Raw genomic sequence first — 9,415 nt, forward strand, 5'->3', positions numbered from 1 at the left:
AAAAGCTAAGGAATTCGGCCCACAATGCTTCATCTCTGGAACAAGAGATGTGTAATTTGATTTCATCAAATCCTGAACTTCTCTTTCTTAACTATCTTTAATTTCATATCAGTAATCAAAAGGAGTGATGTCCTCCTTCTTTGTTGAATGTTAAGACTTATGATTTTTTTCTCGGATTTTTTTGAAGTTACACTTTGAACTATTACCTTTTTTATTATAACTATTTAAAATATATTTTATGTTATCATAACTATTATGATTTGCAAAAGATTACAATTTATGCGAACTAAATGATCTTATAATCGAATACAATCGTTCATTTATAATTTTACTTTATTAACAAATTTTTTATTCAATTTAATTTTAGTACTTACGTTGTAACCACAAAAAGAATTAATAAGTTAGTTAATAATGGATTTATATTAAATTATTATGTTAAATAATTAATGGAGATATTTGATAATATACTAATAATTTTAACGTTTGTTATTTGTTCTTACTTGGTCTTTACGTAAACAAAGATACTTATGCTGTGCTATATCTCCAATTGTTTGTCTCCTTATATTTCAGCATTTGGAAAATATAATGACTAGATTTCCGGAAGAATTTAGATATGATAGTAATATTATTAGAAACTTTATGTTTAGGGTAGCATTCCTTAAATTAATCATTGTTAATATTTGATTACATATTCTATAATCATCTTTCCTTATTTACGCGAGATAACACATATAATGAATATATACGTAACAAATCATTTTAATAAAAAATTACGAATACGACTTCCATATATTTGTCATATTACTTATTTGAAGTTGCACAAAATATACGTTAATATTTAATTCTATAATCTGTTAAATGTATCGTAACTACTTCATCAAAACTATGAAAATATTCTTAAACAATATAGAGAATCGTAATTTATGCCATCTAAGATATAACTAACAAGATACATAATCCTTAAATCACTGACTGTTGCAAATTTTTTTACAATTCGTCGTATATACGCAAATAATTTTGGGACGTCATATCCTTAATTTACTAACATACTCCTATATAAACCTTTGCTGCAAACCATTTTATTCATCTTTAATCGAAAACTCAAACAAAATGCGTGAATACCAAATGGTGCATGAGTTACAATCTTGGGAGGATGGTTGGACAATTAAGGTGAAGATTTTGAAGAGATGGGGGCCTTTGATGCTGACGGTCTTCGTGTGATGAATTTCATATTGGTTGATGAGAATGTAAGTTTGATACTCATCTCTATCAATGTTTTATATTATTAGTACTTCATATCGTTTTGCTACTAATGTTTTATATCAATTATCCTAACAGGGTTGCAGAATTTCTGCCTACGTTGGTAACCTCTATCTATCCTATTTCGAATACGTTTTGCAAGAAGAAAATTGGGTGCAGTTATCCAAATTCAAACTAATTCCTTCTAAGTAGGAAGAACGGACTACAAGACACGTTAAGCAAATAATTTTAGATGGTGAAACTAAGGTCAGTTCCATCCGACCTTCGACTGGAGATCCTTTCCTTCGTTTTGTTGATTTCAGCCGTGTTTACAATAAGCCTTACAGCCACTTCTACCCAGTTGGTAAGTATTAACATTTATCTTTATTAATTATGTATTTAACTATGTTAGTGTTATCGATTATAGTATTGTATGATTGATTGTGTAATATTGATCAGTTGTGGTACTACAATATTTTTTAAACCAGATTTGATTGGTGTTCTGGATCATGTCGACAATATGGTAACAGTTGTTTATCCCGATGACAAAAGTGTTCCAACACTGAGATTCCGAATTAAAGACCTGGAGTAAGTAATATAATGGTTTCATGTTTTTATATCATTATTTGAGATACAATATAATCATAATAATTATAATGTGTAGGAATTGTACTCTTAACTGTGTTGCACATGATGACTTGGCTTACGAGATAGAAGGGAAATGCAAAGGTCCTGTAGGGAAGAGTCCATTTGCTATTTGTGTCTTAACTGATTGGTTGGTTAAGAAAAACATTGGTGCGTTTATATGATTTTCATATTTATAAGACAACCTTATACATAGTCAAAATTTGATTCCCTTATCTTATCTATATATTAGATGAAATGACAATTGAAAATTACAAGGAGGGATCGCTTTCACGTTTTGCTATTGCCCCGCCATTGGATGAAGTCAAAAGCTTTGGGATCAAGTAATAATCGTTATTAACATTCAATAGTTTTAGATTATGATTTTTTTTTTACTGACTAATTACATGAAAAATATTTTTCTCAGGTTTGCAAATAACGGAAGTATACGTGAGTGCTTCAAGTTCTTAAGGAAGAAAGGATTAGGACTTATTTTATGTTATCTTATATTTTATATTCTATTTTTTATTTTGTTATGAGTGATGTTCTCCTAAGTTTTTTTTTAATAAATATTTTGTTTCTCTTCCTACCATATTCAATTTGATTTCAATAAAGTGTATTATTTGGATATTAATTTTTTGCATTATTTGTTATTCATATATTTTGCCTTTTTATTCGCTGATGAGTAGTAGAAATTTAAAATAGACATGTATTACCAATCCTTAACACGCAACCAACATAAACAAGTTTTATTCTGTTATATTACACAGTTTATATATATCGTTGTACTTCTATATAAATAGTACTATCATATCATCAATAAATAAAAAACCACTTAGATATAATCAAAAATAATATATGAATTTATTAATGGATTTTTAGTTTCTAAATTTGAAACTATAAATATAGATTCCTGATCGTAGAAAATATTCATGCAAGATATTCGGTTCCAATTAGACATATTAATCTAACTGTATTACTATAAACCTAAAGCCTCCTATATATATTTGGATTTTGCAGTTGTCTAAAACCTAGATACCACATCGTACCCTTTCACCATGGAACTCTATCACCGAGTTTCCGATTTGCATTCATGGAGATCGGACTGGAAAATCAAAATATTGGTTTTTAAAAAATGGGAAACTCTTGGTCCACAAGGAATTGTAGGTTTGGAATTTATTCTGGTGGATGAAGAAGTAAGTTATTGTTATTTATTTCATAGTAGTATTATTATTCATAAACATCTAAATATATTGATATTGAACTTTTCAGGGATGCAAGATTCAAGCTTCGATGACTAATCCTGTGTTGGTTTCGTATTATGATCAAGCTTTGCAAGAAGGACAGTGGAATACTCTACATGATTTTGTTGTAAATGATTCATTTTGGTTTCAGAAAACAACTCATCATAAATGAAGGATTTTCCTACTTCAGAACACTACTGTCAAAAGGCTATATGAAATCCCCATCGATACTCAATTTATGTCTTTCTCAGAGTTTGAGGATATTTTGGATAGGACTATTGATCATAAGTATCCTATTGGTATTTGTCTTATATAATTCTCATTGATTTTCAATTTAAAATCTTTTAAACATCTTTTGATACTTTATGTGATATTAGATTTACTTGGTGTTGTTGTCCACGTTGGACGACTTACAAGGATTAAGGATTACAGACTAGATTGTGATTTTCGTAGATACTATAGTCGACTACGATTTACGTTGAGAAATCTCAAGTAAGTATTTGAATCGTTACCCATTTAATTGTATGTTATTAAGATAACAATATATTTTGTTAATATGTTGTAGGATTGTTGAAATTAGTTGTGTTGCTTATGGTAATTTGGCTGATGATTTCCAATCACAATGGTGGTCTGCCTGTGGTTCTAATATAACATGTGTATTGACAGACTGGCGTATAGCTTACAACAATGGTTTGTTTCTAACTAAGTTCTTAACATTTAATCATGATAACAGTAGTTATTATGGTTAGATCAAATATTAACTATACGTAAAATCTATGTTTTAGGGACATTGACTGTTTCGGATGCAAGAGGGATGTCAAGGTTTCTTTTTGATCCCCATATTGTTGAAGTTGACAAGTTCAAAGATAAGTAAGTACTATATAAATATTTGATATTTTTCTAAATGCCAGTAATAATATATCTGTATATAATTATTTAGGTACTTCAAATCCAATAAGACGGAGAACAATGACATTGAGATTAAAGACTAATCTCATATATTATATTCACCTATTAATTATGGTTGGAGGTTCAACTATTCATGTCGTTTAGCTACAAAGGTGACCAAGTGAAGTAGTTAACGTTTTAATTCTATGAACTTATGTCAAATTCAGGATTTATTAATAAGATAGATTGATTTCATTATTCTCTATAGATGTTTGCTCATTACGATATATATATATATATATATTCTTCTAATACTATATACGTTTATATTATGTAGACAACATTGAAAATTTAAATAATATCATCCTCAATTATAAATAACCAAAACCATACCAAGTTAATATACATTCAAGTAATGCGACAGATATATAAAATTGTTCTTATAACCTAACTATTAACATACACACAAATAAAATTTTTAATTGTATATTCTCTCCAAACTTGATATCTTTATAAAAAAAAAAACTTCCCGTGCATAGCACGGGTCTAAATCTAGTTATACTTCGAATGAGAACCAACATTGTTTAAGAAATACAAACCTTTTAATTGGGAGTGGAAATGTTAATCTATAACGGTTTTCCTAATTTATAGGATTGTCAGATTTATTATTTCTCATTTGAAATTATTTGAACAAATAATTAGGATTTATCTATATTATGTATGTCAGTTAAAATTGAATTATTGTAAGAGTGATATCGAGAAGTTGTGATATAATTTATCTTATTAAAAATTAAGTTACGATTAATCCGCATCAACAATACTTTAAACTTACGATCATAACGGTTTTCACTATCAAAGATGATATAAATTATAAGTTACGCTATATTTTATAATGCTTTAACTGGTTGACTCTTATATTAATTATGTAATATGTAACTGTTGTAAATGTAGTATTTTTGATTTAGTAAATGATTTAACTTCGTATTTCATAAATTCAACATAAAAAGTACCGTAAACAAAGAAGACGATTTAAAAAAAAAGAGTAACTTACTGAAATAAAGATTCGTCATGCAGTTTTCAAAATAAAATTAAGATAAACATTTAAATCTAATTGACCGGGAATAAGCCCCTTGCATTGCAAGCTTCTCTAAAGGTGTTGTATACAACACCATTAAATGTTCGGATATCTTCATAACTGCAAGAACCTCTAATGATATTCAACAGACGACCCAAATAAAAAATCTTCCCATAATAAATTGAATACTGTTGAAGAATAGTTGGATTTCCTAAATCCTCACCCGTAGCCTCCACTCATGCAATGTGGCATTCTAGACAAATTGATGAGATAGTTCAGTATAGAGCATGAATCTGGGAGTTGCGTATATCTTGTTACACTCCCTCCAAGTAATAAATTTTGTATTTTTCATAAGTTTGTCTACCTTGTTTCGCTTGGAAGAATTTGTTCTTGGTAGATGAAATTGAATAATCTCTGAAAACAATCATAAAGAACTTGTTAAAACTTGTAAAAGGAAACAAATAATGTACTATAATAAGTTATTAAGTATAATTCTCTATAAAATCTATCAAAAGGATTCTTAATCGATAAAAAATGGGACGTAGAAGGCTTACCTATCCTGTTCATAGCAGTAGAAATGAGGAATATGAGATTTTTTAATCAGTGTAACAAATGAAGTTGCAGGTCACAAAAGTATGATGTAAATATATAGATGGATTAAATAGGGTTTACACGAATATACAAAAACTTTAAAGATTGCAATATGCATCTGGTTTTAGAAATTAATAACAATATATAAATATCCTTCATATTAACTTTATAAAAATCCAAAATATATTGTTAGATAATTCAATTTGTACATAGTAGCTTCATAAGAATATTAGTTTGAAATTATCGGAGCACAATATTATATTACCGTATATTACGGTTTAAATAAAACTGTAAAGAGGAAAATCCAAACTTTTGAATATTTTTGTATCAGCCCAGTTGTGTCAATTGATTGCATTGACTTGTGTAAATATTCTGTCCATATATCAAAAGCGAAATTAAAAAAGTCAAACTGGTTGGTTGAAACAGTTTTCACAAGAAAACATGGAAATTTGGTGACACTGAATATTTTTAACTATCCTATCCTATATAAAAAATTAGAGTTGCTTCGATTATAAACATACTTCTAAAAAGTTTCCTGCATTTTTTCACGACTGCTAAAATATTAGAAAAAATGGAGAATCACCAAGAAAAAACTTATGATGAAAACGGATTATTGATCACTAATCCACCACCATTGAACATGCGATTTGGGGTGGAAGAACCACAATCACCTCCTCCAATTTCTGAATCAGAGATTGAGGAAACTAATATGTGCAAAGAGATGCATGACTTTCTGAGCAAATAAACTGTGAAGGCCATAAAAGTTCCTTTTGAGGTAATTTAATCTTTAAATTAATCGGTTTTATTATGTACTTTGTATTAGTGAATGTTTATTTCAATATGTAAACTCTGCAGCCTGTTGGAGAAATATCGACTGATGATCCAAAGAAAGGAAAACAGGATCTCTGTCTAGATCTGAAGATAGATTTGAAATGTATAGAATGCGGCTTCGTTAAGACAGAGATCCGCTACTTAGATACATCGGAGTGGGTAAGCTGTTAATATTCCATTAATACATTGATTTGTTTAACTAACATGTTTGAAGTTAACAATCTTATATGTTTTTGGATCTTATAGGCACATAAGAAGAAACGTGAAAAGGAGAAACTTTGGAGTATAGCTAAAATTATCTCTGTTTAAGAGAATATTATCTACTAATGTTTGCTACAATAAGATGTTTTATGTTGATTATAATAAAATTGACTTATTTTAAAATAATGCAATATGTGTGTATTGCTTGTTATTTTTAAAATCCTATGTGAAAAGATTAAAAGTTCATCTGCTCAATTGATTGTAATCAGCTAACATTAAAACATTGATACCATAATATTTTCCAGTCATCCTTGGATGTTATGAAAATTGCTAAACGTCAGTTGTCAAAACTGAAATCAAAACGTCAGACGGAATTAATTTATATTTATTCTTACACTAAAGTTGTTAATAGTTCATGAGTGAGCATTGAGTTTCATTGTTAGTAATTACATAGTTCAATAGTGATACTGCCTATATGAAGCGTTATAGTTGCATCGTTTGGGATAATTATAAATATAAAAATTCAGAAAGGTTCGCAATAAATGTAAATATCAAAGCCTACTTACATATATTGTTATGATACTAAATTTGGCATATTATGGAAAATGGTCGTTACTAAATTGTAGTAGTATATTTTGGCATTGTCTTATTATTATGGAAATGTGCAATATTTGATGGAAGAAAATGTCTATAAAAGAAGTAACCTTTTCAAAATAAAATGCATTCTATATATAGATCGTATATGTTATATCCAAAACTATACATATATACATGTAAAATATATAAACAATAAAGACAAAGGATAAGAAAGGACAGAAGTAAATTGGAAATTAAACATTACCATAATATAAATCCTATATATTACATTACAATCTTAAGAAAGTAAGTTCAAATCTATCCCATTTATATGGGAAAATATTATATAATATCATTGTTTAACAGTTACAAGAAATTATTAGTACATAAGAGGGATTCATCTTAGGGCCAGCTTGGATCTCCATGGATATTGGTAAAATGAAGTCTGACAAAAAATACAAGTTAACAATTGTCAAAAAGATAAAAATTTACCATAAAACATGTTAAATATATTAATACCAATTAGAAAAATTAGCAGTCAAAAAATTCAGAAACCTCTTTGATGTGAGGATTGAAAAGTATTTCAAATTGATCTCCAGCATTCCTTATGCGATATCTCCCTATATGATTTTAAAATATATGTGTTCATGTTACAAGCCAATTTATCATATTAACAAATTGTAAATGAATGTTTCAACTGGATTAAAATTTAATTACTAACCAGAATCATAGGTCAGACGAAACATCCGCAAAATTAGGACTGTTTCATAAGAACCTATGTCTTCTCACTTCTTCCAGAAATCCAGCGCAGTCTTCCCAATGAGTTTGATGTCCATATCAACATAACTAAACAAAAAAATTATGTTACAACAACCATAACAAAGATACATATGTAACACATAAAATTAATTATTGGCCTTTGCATATATAGATGATAATATAAAACATCTTACTTCATGTCCCTTATCTGAATGTCCAATTTATGAGACGGTCCAAAAATCATTTCGTAGGGGTCATCAATGTCAGTACTTAGTTCATCATCAACATAAATGATTAGATGTAAAAAAACAAAAAAAATGATTATGCCTATCAAGTCTACCAAGAAAAAAATTCATTACACAATATTTATAATAATTCTTAAATTGAATAAGGGTGAGAAGCCAAACCGATTGAGTACTCTGTAGTGAAATTCCCTCTGATAATGACATCAAATGGCATAAAATCTATCATATGCTTAAGATTGACTTGAAATGTCTTGTGTACAACAGTATCGGCGTTCATGATGATAAAGTGGTAGTTGATGATATTTTTGAAAGATCCGAACGCATTGACAACGTTGACATAATTCCATTCTCGTTCTTTAAACTTTAGACCGAGAACAGAAATAAGATCATGATCTATTGATGCCTTTATTTTGTAGGCCAAATTCATGAACCAAGTAATAATTTAAGAGATTCATGTTTTTAAATGTTCATAACATGCAACAGAGAAAAATAGTTTATAAAAAATGAACTTATATTTTCGTTACCGAGGATAAGACGCAATTCATAGCGCTGATTACGGTAGGTGAAGTGTTCCCAAACTCGTAAGAATTTTATAAGAATTCTGGAGTCAGATTTTGTGAAAAAAGTGGTTGTTTTCTGGAAACTTTAGGTTTTTTTAGTTAAGATGGCCATACGTTTTTTTCACACGATTATGAATGATTTATATGTATAGCAAAGCAAGTATAGGGGTTGAAAGGTTGTGTCATTTAGTAAAATTAGATTAAATTACAACCTTTGACATTTATTGAACCGGGTGACTTCCGAAAAAACCAAACTGGTTACATTCAATTCATAGGTATATTTGACTTTAAACTTGTACTATACATAGAACAATATGTGAAGATGGTAAAAAAATGTCAAATCTGTAATGCCTACTTCTCTTTCATTACGTCAATTACTTCCTTTTAAAATATTACAAATAATTAATAAAAGTATAATACAAGAAATTATTAATGAAACATTTTAATACAGACATATATCCTATACCATTCAAATTTTTAATATCAGAGTTATTATTTAAAAAAAAAAATTAAGTAACATTCACGATGCAATGCTAGCACAATTAAAATTTCTTTATAAGATATAGTCATTAAATAAGTTAT

This window comes from Eutrema salsugineum, unplaced genomic scaffold (assembly GCF_000478725.1).
Source record: "Eutrema salsugineum unplaced genomic scaffold, Eutsalg1_0 scaffold_1, whole genome shotgun sequence".
Classification (NCBI taxonomy): domain Eukaryota; kingdom Viridiplantae; phylum Streptophyta; class Magnoliopsida; order Brassicales; family Brassicaceae; genus Eutrema; species Eutrema salsugineum.